Here is a 13,828-nt window from a genome sequence, read left to right as displayed (position 1 = left end):
GAACCTTCTCTGAAGTAAAATAACTTCATCCAGATCTTTCTCTCAGGCACAGGGGTGAGCATCTCATCCAGAATTACCAGGATCCCAGGCAGAGAGCCAAGGGAGAAAAGCGAAACAGAAATATACTCACAGGTGTCCCAGATTACTGCCCTTACCAGACACAGATTTAAAAATAACTGTAATTAATGTGATCGAGAAAATAAATGAGAAAACCAAAGACTAGAGAACTGGAATCAATATTTTCAAAGAAGCAAATAGAAGTTCTAGAATTGAAAAATAGAAAATAATCAAAATTTGAACTAAAAAGTGGCATTTAACAGCAGACTGGACACGGTTGAAGAGAAGACTAGTGAGTTGGAGAGGGTGCAGTAGAAAATAGCCTGAATAAAGTACAAAAATAAAAAAAGATGGCAACACAGAAAAGTGTACGAGACATGTGACTTGGTGTGTCATCTGAGACGTTCTAGCAAATGGAATTGGAGTCCCAAAAGGCAAAAAAGAGAATGTAGCAGAAGCAATATTTGAAGAGATAATAACCAAAGAAATTTCCCAAAAGGGATAAAGAAATTTGAGTGACAGGATTTAAAATTACTAAGAAGCCCAAGCAGGATCAAGGCACCAATTCTCACACTTTGGCACAACATAATCTAACTAATCTGAGCAATCTCTGCAAGATAGTGGAGGGCAAAGCAGCCTGGCATGCTGCAGTCCACGGGGTCACAAACAGTTGGACACGACTGAACAACAATCGAATCCAGAGAGAAATTGTGAAAGTATGTGCAGAAAAAAGATGCTTTACTTTTTAAGACTAAAAGCTCCTTCTCAGCAGAAATTATGGAAACCAAGTGATGAAATGACAGCTTTAGAAAACTAAAAGGAGATAACAGGCAGTTTAGAATTCCATATCTGGTGAAAATATCCTTTTAAAGTAGAGGCAAAATGAAGATATTTCCAGAAAAAAAAAAAAGCTGAGGGTATAGATTCATGTATTTCGCAGGTAGACATATTAGAAAGTGAAATATGAGAGTGAAAAAGTTCGCTGAAAGCTCAACATTCAGAAAAGTAAGATCATGGCATCTGGTCCCATCACTTCATGGGAAATAGATGGGGAAACAGTGGAAACAGTGTCAGACTTTGTTTTTTGGGTTCCAAAATCACTTGCAGATGGTGATTGCAGCCATGAAATTAAAAGACGCTTACTCCTTGGGAGGAAAGTTATGACCAACCTAGACAGCATATTAAAAAGCAGAGACATTACTTTGCCAACAAAGTTCCATCTAGTCAAGGCTGTGGTTTTTCCAGTTGTTATGTGTGGATGTGAGAGTTGGACTATGAAGAAAGCTGAGCGCAGCAGGATTGATGCTTTTGAACTGTGGTGTTGGAGAAGGCTCTTGAGAGCCCCTTGGACTGCAAGGAGATCCAACCAGTCCAACATAAAGGAGATCGTCCTGGGTGTTCATTGGAAGGATTGATGCCAAAGTTCAAGCTCCAATACTTGGGCCACCTGATGCAAAGAGTTGACTCATTGGAAAAGACCCTGATGCTGGGAGGGATTGGGGGCAGGAGGAGTAGGGGACGACAGAGGATGAGATGGCTGGATGGCATCACCGACTCAATGGACATGAGTTTAAGTAAACTCTGGGAGTTGGTGATGGACAGGAAGGCCTGGCGTGCTAGTCGCAAAGAGTCGGTGAACTGAACTGAACTAAGACATATTAGAAGAAATAGTAAGTGGAGTTTTCATGTTTTGGATCATGATGGTGGTCCTAATGCACTGAGGTACGTGATTCTTTTAATTTACTAATTTCTTGTTTAGACTTGTTGCATCTGTTGCATTTATTTAGATTATATTTCTTTTTTTTCTTTTTGGTATTAAGATTATGTAAGATGAATTAGAAATGCATCTTTGTAGTCTGGAATATTCTGGAATAGTTTACCCCCAAAGGATTATTTATATCTTTTTTGACAAGACTCTTTATTTATTTTTTGACAAGATTCTTTAAAATCCACCTGAATCTAGTGTGGTATTTTGGGGGTTGTACTTTGTAACATTTTCAGTTTTTTTTTTCCCCAAAGGATTAGTTTTCATGCAGGTTTCTACCTCTTCCTGATTTTGATGATTTAAAATTTCCAGGAACTCTCCTACTTCTTCCAGATTTTCAGACACATGAACAGAATTGCATATAGTAGTCTTTCCTCTATACTGTGATCATTTGTCTTTTCGTATCTCGTATTACAGATTCATGTTTCTTTTTTTTCTCTTTTCTTTCCTGCACACAGTTGCCAGGGATTTGTCTTTTTTGTTGGACCTTTAAAAGCAAAAATCTTGACTTGACTTATTAATTCTACTTTTTTTTGTTGCTGTCTAATTTATTACTTTTGCTTTTGTCTCTACCAATTATTTTTTTCTCACTTCATTTTGACTTATTTTGTATTCTTAAAATTTTTGAATGAAGATTAGTTTAGTTTAACTCCTTAATTCTGAATACGTTTTTGTTTGAGGTTCTTTATTTAAATGTGAATTTGAAGATAGATGTCCTCTCAAGAGAACTGAAAACGTCATTTCCTAATTCCAACTGTGGTACTGTATGAATTGTTATCTCTTTCACATGATTTCATATGAAAATATGAAGTTAGATATACAAGAGAGAAAAGAAGATTGTTGTTATCCTTGTAAGTTAGAAAGATGTGTCTTTATGAAAACATTAAGAAATGTGAATGACCATGTTTCTCTTCTTTTATTCCTACTTGAACCAAGGATTATCCAAATTCCCATTTCCTAAAGTTGCTATTCAAAAAAGGAACACGTTTTTTTGTTCCTTTTTGAACAAGGAACATCTTTCTTTTAAAAATATCATCCTCTTTACCCCACGTCTTAATTATTAATACTACTTGACAGATCTCATTCCTTTTTGACCAACCAGTTCTCCAAGTTCAACCAACATTGTTCAGAAACGTTTACAATTTTTTACAATGTGGAAAAGCGATTCATTTCCATTGAAGAGAGCCTTTTCACAATTCCCGAAATGAAATCTGAGCTTACACAAAGAGAGCCTCAGACAGAAAGGGTAATTTTTCATAAACTACTGAAAATGGGATGCAGAGTGGGTGCTTGTCTGTGACCTTAGCCTTGTGGCTCCCGCCACGGAACTGAAGTGCTATTCTTCCCTGCTCTGTGGCTCAGCCTCACGCATGAATACTTGTGTAGACAGAGGCACCCAGCAGGGCGATTCCTCACCAGTTTAAATTGTTTGTGGTCTCTTTTGTGTGTATAATTCACAATTTAAACATCCCTCTAAGTGCATTTGCTTGTACGTTGCTTGAACTTCACACTGGGGCTTTGAGACATTCGTGTGTACTATTTCTCTGTGAAATGCCTGCTTATCATGGAGGAGAAGGCAGTAGTGGGGTGGAGAATGTGACCCGAGGCCCCGAGAACATACCCGAGGAACCAGAACGCCTGTGAGAATCTGGGGGTGGGGCGGGGGGAGAGGGAGATGTTGAATGAAGAGTGGGAAGTCGGGGCAGCAGCATCGGCACGAGGCCCAGGACAGAGCCTGCATTTAAGGACCAGACAGAATCGTGGGGAGACTCCTGGGTGATGAGGATGAATTAAGAAGGAAGGTGGTGGTCGTGCGCCTGGCAGGAGAGACACAGTGTGAGAAAGCCGGGAAGGTGAGGGAGGGCTGGTATGTGTGCAGAGGGGCTCTTCACGAACGCCCGAAGCAAGCGCGGCCAGGATGCAGGGACCGAGGCTCCCGGCATGGAGGGCCTTGAACGTCACCCAGGAGGGCACTGGAGTTGCCCCCGGGGGTGACCCGATCGCACTGGGGCTGGATGGAGGGAAAGAGAGCGCCTGGGCGGCCCTCGCAGCGACGCCGCTGGTACCATGGTAACTGGCATCAAGGGACTAGCCGCGGGGATAATGGAAAGTGGATGGATTTGTCATAGAGGCAACATTCTATTACTCTTGGTCACTAGCTGGATATGGGGCCTGAAGGAACAGGATGACTCGTGATGAGCTGGCTTCACCAACCAGGTGGCTGGTGATGTCGTTTGCTGAGATGAACTGTAGCCACCAAGGTCGTCTGCAGATTGTGAGCAGAGGGCTGGTGCATTCTGGAAGGCGTGAGCAGAGTAGAGACCGCCCGAGGACCAGGTGGGCCGTCTCAGACCCCGAGCTGAGCGCCCAGCGCTGTGTCGCAGGCCCCCACGAGCTCTCCGTTTCACACATGGCAGTGTACTTAGGTCAGTCCTGACCTCCCAGTTGATATCTCCCTTAAAGAAGATGTGTTTCGTATTTACAACGGAATATTACTCAGTCATAGAAAGGAACGGAACTAGGTCACTTGTAGAGATATGGACGGCCTTGGAGTCTGTCATACAGGGTGAAGTAAGTCACAAAGAGAAAAATAGTAATAGCGTATATTTATGCATATATGTGGGATCTAGAAAAACGGCACAGATGAACCTATTTGTTGGGCAGAAATAGAGACTCAGATGTAGAGAACGAGCCTGTGATTTTTAATAAGGGGTCCCGCTGGTGTGGCTGAGTGGGCTCACCCTGTATTTTCCCCTTGTCCTGCTCGCCTTGGCTGGGCCTGGGCCCCGGCCCGGGGTGAGGACTGGATTTTTCCCGTTGCCCCCTTTTCCAGCACTGATTCATGGGGAGAGCTCTGCTCTCATCACCTCTGCGTGGCCCATCACCCTGGGGGCTGACGCTTCTTGTTACCTGTACGACTCTTGCTCCTAATATTCAGCAAAAGGCCGCCTGGAGAATTTATTTACACGCTGCTACATGTTATTGAGTTGAAGGAAGCTTAGCGGGCCATCCAGCCCTGTATAACTGCTTTTTAAGAAGAGCAAGACAGATACTTAAAATGGATAGCCAACAAGGACCTACAAGGACACCACGGGGAACTCTGCTCCATGTTATGTAGCAGCCGGAATGGGACGGGAGTTTGGGGGAGAATGGGTACGTGCGTATGTATGACTGAGTCCCTCTGCTGTGCCCCTGAAGCTATCACAACGTTGTTGATTGGCTATTCCTCAGTACAAAATAATAAGTTTTAAAAAATTACAAAAAAAAAAACAAAAAAAGATGAGCAGCTCGGGGTAAGAGGAAAATGAAGACAAAGACCAGAAAAGCCAGAGCAAATATGCTTCCTGAGCCGAGTGCTGTGAGGTCTGCTGGGGGTGGAAGGGAGTCTTGCCTTCGACCCTAAACGTCCGGACGTGGTAGCTGGGAGAGAAACACTCATGGTTGCAAAGTCTACAAAGTCCCGAGGACTCATTCAGTAAATGCTTGGTGGCTTATAGCCGTTCCAGGCACTCTTTTTGCCTCTGAGATCACAACAGTGGGTGAGAGAGAAGGATTTCTTCTCTCGCAAGATCACAGGTTAGGTGGAAGCAGACAGACTATAAAAGGCAGAAAGTATAAGAGCTATTAATCAGAGTTCAGAGAGGATTCAGCGAAGGGAATTGTGCTCGAAGGTGGCCTGGAGGTAACCTTGAGGTCTGGTGACAATGGGGAGCCTGATCTTGACCATCTGGGAGGGGCCCCGGGGCAGGGGGCAGCTGGGGCAAAGGGATGACTTTGTCTTATTTGGGGGACAGAACAGAGGCCTCCGTGGTTGGGCCGTGGGGGGTCAGGGCGAGCCCGGTCTGAGCTAAGGTCAGAGGTCAGCAGCGATCACAGTGGGCTTTGCAAGTCAAGGCTGGAGTCGCAGGGCAGAGAGGAGCCTGGAGGGCGTGGGCGGGTGGCTTCCAGGATGTGAGTCAGGTTTTTAAAAGGTCTCCTGTGTGGTCTCTGCACTGTGGATGCGCCCGTGTGGAACCGGGAGCCCGTTCAGAGAGAGACAACCGTGGCTCCCATGAGGTTGATGAGACTGGGTGAGACCCCGGGCTGAGAAGAGACAGACAGGTAGGGAATTCGGTGTTGTCTCCGTGACGGGGAGACCGGCGTGGGGTCTCCCTCCTGGAGGTACCCCCGTCCGTCTTCTCCTGCCCTTGTGGTGTTGCCTGTGATCACCCCACTCTGTCAAGCGGCTGTCTGATTTCTTCACCCGTATAAGCACTGATTTCCCCTTGCAACTCACATGCAGTCTGTGAGGAGACTCGAGGCGCTTCCTCTGCCACGGGGACGCAGCAATCACAAGGTGGAAGGAATGTCTTCCTTCCTGTGGGAACGTGAGGAGCGTGGGGTTTGAGCTCCGTCCACCTGGAACTGGGACTGCCCGCCGCTGAGCCGCGAGCTTGCAGGCGTCACAGGGGGATGGGTTAGGGCTGAGGCAGAGCACAGCCAGGGGCTTGGATGTTTCCAGGCAGGGATGATGCAACTTGCACCCATGAAGTGATAAGTTGTCTGGCATACCTATGGTGTTTCCAGTAGTCATGTATGGATGTGAGAGTTGGACTATAAAGAAAGCTGAGCACCGAAGAATTGATGCTTTTGAACTGTGGTGTTGGAGGAGGCTCTTGAAAGTCCCTTGGACTGCAAGGAGATCCAACCAGTCCATCCTAAAGGAAATCAGTCCTGAATATTCATTGGAAGGACTGATGTTGAAGCTGAAACTCCAATACTCTGACCACCTGATGTGAAGAACTGAGTCATTTGAAAAGACCCTGATGCTGGAAAAGATTGAAGGCAGGAGGAGAAGGGGATGACAGAGGATGACATGGTTGGATGGCATCACCGACTCAATGGACATGATTTTGAGTAAGCTCCGGGAGTTAGTGATGGATAGGGAGGCCTGGCGTGCTGCAATCCATGCGGTCGCAAAGAGCTGGACACAACTGAGCAAATGAATTGAACTGAATTGAATGCCTCCTGCAAGAAACATGAATGGGTTCTAATCCTTAATCTTATCTTTGATACCTGTCCGTGACCACATTTCAGGAAAGGGCTTTAGTTCCCGGAGGGGAGACTGACAGCAGGAGAAATGGACATCCTCACTGGTTTCATACCAAAGCCTGGAAGAAGCTGCAGTGGAAGATTGATCTGGGGTGTAAGAAACAGTCAAGAGAAGAGCTTGCCCAGCCCACCAGCATCGGGCGTCTATAGAAGAGAACCAGCTCTGAGCTCAGCAGGACTGACCCTGTCCATCCTACTTGGGAGCATCTTGACCCCACAGTGGAAGAGGGGTATCGATGCTTTTATACACACCCCATAAGCATCCAAGCTATTATATGCTCAAAATATTATATGTGAACACGTGTGATCTTAAAGATACTAAGTAAAAAGAGAAGACAGGGAATACTTAAGGTCAAAAGAATGAGATGAGAGACAATTAGAACCCAGATATTCAAGCTTTAGATTACTAAATAGTTACTGACGCTGGTTACTGCATTTGTCTTTGAACTCCTTGGCAGTAAAGGCAGAAGTGAAAACATCAGGTAGTTACAAAAATCTCATTTCCATGAGAAAAACCTTGTCTGTTACTCAGGAGAAACAAAACACAGCCCGGCGTTTAAATATGAATGTGTCTGCCACTGATTCGATAATTCGCTTATTGGTGATAAAGCTTTTCTTCCACTTAGCCTTTTGTCAGTTTTCTCTGTCATTGCTTTTTGCTTGTAGGAGCCATGGTTAGAACATCTGTAACTGCTGGGATGTGCTCAAGATCTGCGTGTCAGAACAGGGAAGTAACAGAAATGTTGAGTTGTTTTGAGAGACCACATGGGGTAATGTAACATCCCAATTACCCCAAATCACGGATTCTGAGTCCGGGGACTGAGGGCTTGGTCTAGTTACACCGACTCTGCATGGGAGTGCACTGGAGCTGGGCCCATGGGGCGCTGTGACACCCAGCCTCCAACCTCAGGAACCGGCAACAGAGAAATCACTAGATATCCAACAGCGACACAGAAAGGCACTGCAGAAAATGATGGGAAATTACTTACATAACGTGAAACGATACAACAGCAACTATGGGCACTCTCAATCCTGCCCCTTGGAGAGACGTCAGGTCGCATTATCTTTAAGGGTTCGGCTAGGTCCTTTTGTTTCAAAGGGCTCCTCCAAATGTGGGATTAGTGGGGGATACTTGGAGACTGGACTCATTCACTCGGTCAGTTAGTCAGTCAACAAACATGACTTGAGCTCCTTGTTGTCAGCCTGGTCACGAGATGGAGAAGGTGAACCCAAGATGCTCTCTGGTCTGAAATGTACAAGAGCACAGAGAAATGTGCGGGCAGAGAAGTCCCAGTCCAGCGGCGTGTCTGCAGAGCACTTAGGAACTGTTTTCAACGCTTATTTTCACGTTGCCGAGCAAGGTCTGCTTGCTGCTGCTGAGTCGCTTCAGTCGTGTCTGGACTCTGCGTGACCCCACAAGTGGGAGCCCACCAGGCTCCCCCATCCCTGGGATTCTCCAGGCAAGAACTCTAGAGTGGGTTGCCATTTCCTTCTCCAGGGCATGAAAGTGAAAAGTGAAAGTGAAGTTGCTCAGTCGTGTCCGACTCAGCGACCCCATGGACTGCAGCCCACCAGGCTCCTCCATCCATGGGATTTTCCAGGCAAGAGTGCTGGAGTGGGGTGCCATTGCTTTCTCCCAAGGTCTGCCTAGGAGCCCCCACTTTATGTGTCTGAATCTGGCAGAAAAACCAAATTGTACTCCTAAGCCGTCTGTTCCCCCACCAGACCACAAGGGGGTGCTGTGTGAGGCCACCCTGAGGGGTTCCAAGAGAACTCTGCTTTAGAGCCACAAACGCAGGGCCCTTGGGCGAGAAATTTTGCCACCATCCCAGGAGGCGCCCTCGTGAAGGCATTGCTCTCTGGAGTGAGGGGGTGCTGGCCAGTCGCCCTGGGGGAACATAAAGGACTCTTGAGGGACTCCTTGCAACCGCAGCAGCGGCCTGGGACCCTTACTTGTCCACCCGTTCTGGGCAACTTTGCTCTAGAAAACTTTTCTCTGCGTGGCAGGCCCAGACAGGCCCTCTTCCTAATGCTCCTGGCATTCCTTTTGTTTCTTGCTTATTGATTTTTCCTTTTGCAAACAGGACAGGGGTGCCCACGATTCAAGGAAAACCTTTTGTCAAATCTCAGGCCCTTTCTAGTGTTGACTGGCTGTCTAGACAGAGAGGTAAAAATAATTGCCCTAGGGCAAGGACAACCTCAACTTCGTCATCCATTTACATTTTTACATCCTCCTAAAAGTACACCTGCATCATCCTTTGTCTTGGTGTTTTGACAGTGGCCACGACCCAGGGCCGTGCAGCTGCCCGTCCACAACCATCCTCTTTAGAGAATTCACCGCTTTTTAATAGGGATTTAGGGCCCTAAATCACCGAGGATGACCCCATCAGGCTCCCTGGGTCATAAAGGAGACTCGTAAACGGTTCTTGGACGATACGCCGGGGAGGGCTGGCTGCTCCCAGGAGTCTCACAGCATCCTGACTGCCCGGCCGGCCAGAGAAAATTACGGGTATGTTTTCACTGAACATCATTTCTTGCTGACTCTTGTCTGCCTGGAAAATTATCCATGAGGAGACGGACTAAGGTGCCCTTTCTGTTAACTTAGTTTTCTTAATGATAGTTGTTGGGGGATGGCTTAGACCGTGAGAGCTCTGGGCTGTTTTCCCCACTTCCCGGGCCCCCCAGCTACAGAGGAATTTCAGAGACTGGTAATAGTCGGCTCTGAGATAAAAGTCGGTGTGTGCTCGGGGTTTTTACTTACCCCTGTTTAGAGTCTTCCCCCGCCCCCCGCCCCGAATGTTGGCCTCTACTCGTTAAATCCCTTTCAAGATTGTTTTTCTTTTTTTTTTTTTTCAGCCACAAAATAAACCTGTGCCTTCTTGTTGGGGACCTGGAAAAAAGGAAGGTGGGCCTAGCATGGCCTCCTCCTGGGGCAGTTCTCGTGTGGTTTTTTAAAAAAAATTCTTTATTATTTTCGACTGTGCTGGGTCCTCATTGCTGGGCGTGGGCTTTCTGCAGTTGCTTTAGGCGGACTTCTCTTGTTGCAGAGCACGGGCTCTGGGCTCGAGGGCGTCAGTAGCGGCGGCACAGGGCTCAGCTGCTTCCTGTCATGTTGGGACCTTCCCGGCCCGGGGATCGAACCGCTGTGCCCTGCCTGGGAAGCGGATTCTTAACCACTGGACCACCAGAGGTGTCACTCTCTCCCCCTAGATTTTTCCCCAGCAGCCCCCTGTCCCGTGCCTGGTGGGGACGGGGCGGTAAGCCTGGAGTTCACACAGGCTGGTTCCGTGGAGACGCCGAGACCGTGGTGCTTCCTAGGTCGGAATGGATCCACACCCAAGGAGAAGCCGCAGGAGAAACCCACAGCCCGGCTCCTGCTCCATCAGATCCCCATCCAGCTCCTCCCGGACCGTGCTGACTCTCCTCCGGCAGAGTTGGAATCCGTCCACTCCTACCTCTTCTCCTCCTTTTAAATCCAGGCTGCCTTTGCCTTTCGCCTGGAATGGACGAAAAGAGCTGATCGGATCCACATGCAACAAGGCCCCTCCTTTCGTCCTGCACTTCAAAAGATTTGTCCCTATCGGCCCCTTTTCAAGAAGCCTTCCCATGTATTAAACACCTCTTAATCTACGACTGGATTGCTCTTCCCATCTCTGCTGTGTTTTATATTTCTTTCCCTTTCTTGTGTCTAATCTGCAAAGTCCTTTTATTTTGAAAACGTCTCTTATGCCTTATATACACTATTGATCAGTTCAGTTCAGTTCAGTCACTCAGTCGTGTCCGACTTTGCGACCCCGTGAACCGCAGCATGCCAGGCCTTGATCCCAGGTATAAAACAGATCATTGAGGAGAACAGACCGTAGAACACAGGGAACTCTACTTAATGCTCTGTGGTGACCCGAATGTGGAGGAAACCAGAGGGAGGGAGTGCATGTGTATGGATGGTTGATTCATTTTGCAGTGCAGTAAAAACTAACACGACATCTCATTAGCACGCCTCTCAGCCTTTTGAGGGGGGAGTAAAACAAAGACGTACTATCTGAATATCCTTGAGCAGGTTTTCATAAGTGCTAAGAGAGAAAAAACTCATCTTAGGGTCAAAAAAGTTTCAGGCAATAGTGGACAGGACAGGTTTCTCTATTGCAAGACTATTGAGGCTTCACTCCACTCCTGAGTTTTACTATCTGCTCAGCGGTGCTTTCCAAAATGACAGGACAACAGCACATCTACTAACAATTTATTTCTCAAGCTATCTCCAGAACCTAGACTATCAAGGAGCCTCAAATAGATTTTTGGAATATTCATTTCTTGAAGTTCGTATTTGCTCTGCTGACCCTTTGCTTTTTTAAAAAAAGAAATTCAATTCTTAGTTTGTATTGGAGCGTAGTTGATTTACAAGGTTGTCTTAGTTTCAGGTGTACAACGAAGTGACTCGGTTAGGCGTCTAGAGATAGCCACTCTTCTTCAGGTTCTTTTCCCGCAGAGGCCATCCCAGAGCGCCGAGTGAGGTTTTGTTCGGCTCTTGGTCTCTCCCCAGCCTGTTTCCGCCTCCATCTCCCCGCCTCTGTCCACGCTCCTCCTTTTAGGTCTTCACTGTCTTTCTCCTCTCTTTGGTCTCGTCTCGACCTCTTCTCCCGCTCGCTCTCCTTTCTCTGGTCTGAAAGGCTGTGAGCTCGGCGTGGAGCCCGGTCCCCGCGCGGTGGAGCCCCCCACGCCTCTGCCCTCCTGCCCTCCTGCCAGCCTCGGCGCCCCGGCCCCCTGCCCGCCGTCCATACCCCCAGCCCGTCCTTTGCGCTCAGCCTCCTTCGCCCCAACCTCTCGAGCGTGCTTTCTCCCCATCCTGGATCCCTCTGATGCTGCCTCTCCCCAAGTCCTGAGTCTTTGCCTGAAGCTTTCAGCTGAACATGGGTCCATCCCCTGCCTCGACGTGTGTAAGAGGCATGTTTACTTTTGGTTCCCAAACAAAGAAGAGCAGAGAGCAGGGTTCCCCTTTCCTCCTGCTCCCTGGGTGCCCAGGGCGCTGCTGAGCGGAGACGCTGGTTGTGAGACTGGGGGTGCTGCTCCGGCGGGGGCACCTGCCGTGTGATTGATGGATGGGGTGGGCCTGTCTGCTCTGCTCGGCCAGGCAGGAAACGTCCAATGAATAATCCAATCCTTCTTTCTCACGTCCTCTGGTGAGCGGCAGCGTTTCTTTCATCATAACTCTGCAAACACTGGGAAGAATGTAGATGTGGTTTATGGGGAATCATCTGAAGCCCAGACCGCCTTTCACTGACTGGGGCAGAGGAAACCACGTCTGTCTCCAGGTGGGTCATGAGCTAGCCCTGATGGACTGTTTACAAAGCTGGGATTTCCGACTGGCCCTTCTTCTGCAGGCCCTCCAGGTTTTCTGTGAGTTAGTGAGCGATCATACTGATTTGAAATAATATCAGTTCTATTAATATCAGCATTAATATTGATGTGAAAACAATGAAACATTACAGTTGGTTGGGGGATATTTTTACCTCTTTTCAGAATCAATTTTATTCCTGCATGACTCACATACAATAAAATGTACCCACTTAAGTGTACATTATGCAAATATTCGGGCTTCCCAGGTGATGCTAGGGGTAAAGAATCTGCCTGCCAATGCAGGAGACACAAGACTTGGGTACAATCCCTAGGTCAGGAAGATCCACTGGAGAAGGGAATATCACCCCCACTCCAGTATTCCCATCTGTAAAATCCCAAGGACAGAGGAGTCTGGCAGGCTACAGTCCATGGGGTGGAAAGAGTCAGACACCACTGAGAGACTGAACACATGCAAATATTTACGTTCACATATCACCCTAGGAATCAAGACGTAAATATAGTACTGTCCACTGTGGTAGCCACTCACCACTTGTGGCTATTTAAATTAAAAGTAACTAAAATGAAAAAACAGTTCCTCAGTTCACCCCATTTCAAAATCTCAATGGCAACATGTAACATTACTGGCCACTGTATTGGACAGTGAAAAGTACAAATGCACACACATCTGATATAAAACATACATATATAGCATTGAGATAAAACATATCCATCACACCCAGAGGTTCCTTTGCGCTCTTTTCCAGATAACTCCTAACTCCCAACTCTGATTTCAGAAAGTCACAGGTTTGAGCTGCTGCTACACATTAGCCCTGTGTTTTCCAGAGCTCCGTATTTATATGTAGTCTTTATTTACCTGGCTTTTCCCCAGCATAATGATCGTAAGGTTGATCCATTCTTGCTGCAAGATCTGTAATTAGTTTCCTCCTTTTTATTTTTAAAAATTAGTTAACAAATTTTGGGGACTGCACCTTGCAGCTCATAGAACTTCCCCAACCAGAGATCAGACCCACAGCCAGGGCAGTGGAAGCATAGAGCCTTAACCACTGCACCGCCAGGGAAGCCCTTATTCCCTTCTTTTTACGGCCAAACAGGATTCCACTGTATGCAGAAACCACTCTTTATTTATCCACTCACCTGTTGATGCCGTTTGGATTGCTTCCATTTTGGGATTGTGCTAAATAAAGCCGTTAATTTTGTGGGCATTTATTTTCTTTTTCAAACAACATTTTAAATGAAGTTTAGTTGATTTACAATGTTGTGTTAGTTTCAGGTGGACAGCGAAGGGATTCTTTTCTTCAGATTCTTTTCAGGTTATTACAAGATATTAATAACCTGTGCTATACACTAGGCCCTTGTTCATGGACATAGATTTTCATTTCACTTGGCTAAACACCTTTGGAATGGCTGGGTTATACGGCAAATGTATACCTAACTTTATAAGAGATTGCCAGACTGTCTTCCGAAATGGTTGCACTATTTTGCACTCCTATCAGCAATGTAGGGGAGTTCCAGAGAACTCCAGTTATTACCGTTTTTTATTTCGTTGTTGTTCAGTTGCTAAGT

The sequence above is a fragment of the Muntiacus reevesi genome, chromosome 20, assembly GCF_963930625.1.
Source record: "Muntiacus reevesi chromosome 20, mMunRee1.1, whole genome shotgun sequence".
Classification (NCBI taxonomy): Eukaryota; Metazoa; Chordata; class Mammalia; order Artiodactyla; family Cervidae; genus Muntiacus; species Muntiacus reevesi.
Note: the sequence above shows the minus strand (reverse complement) of the source record.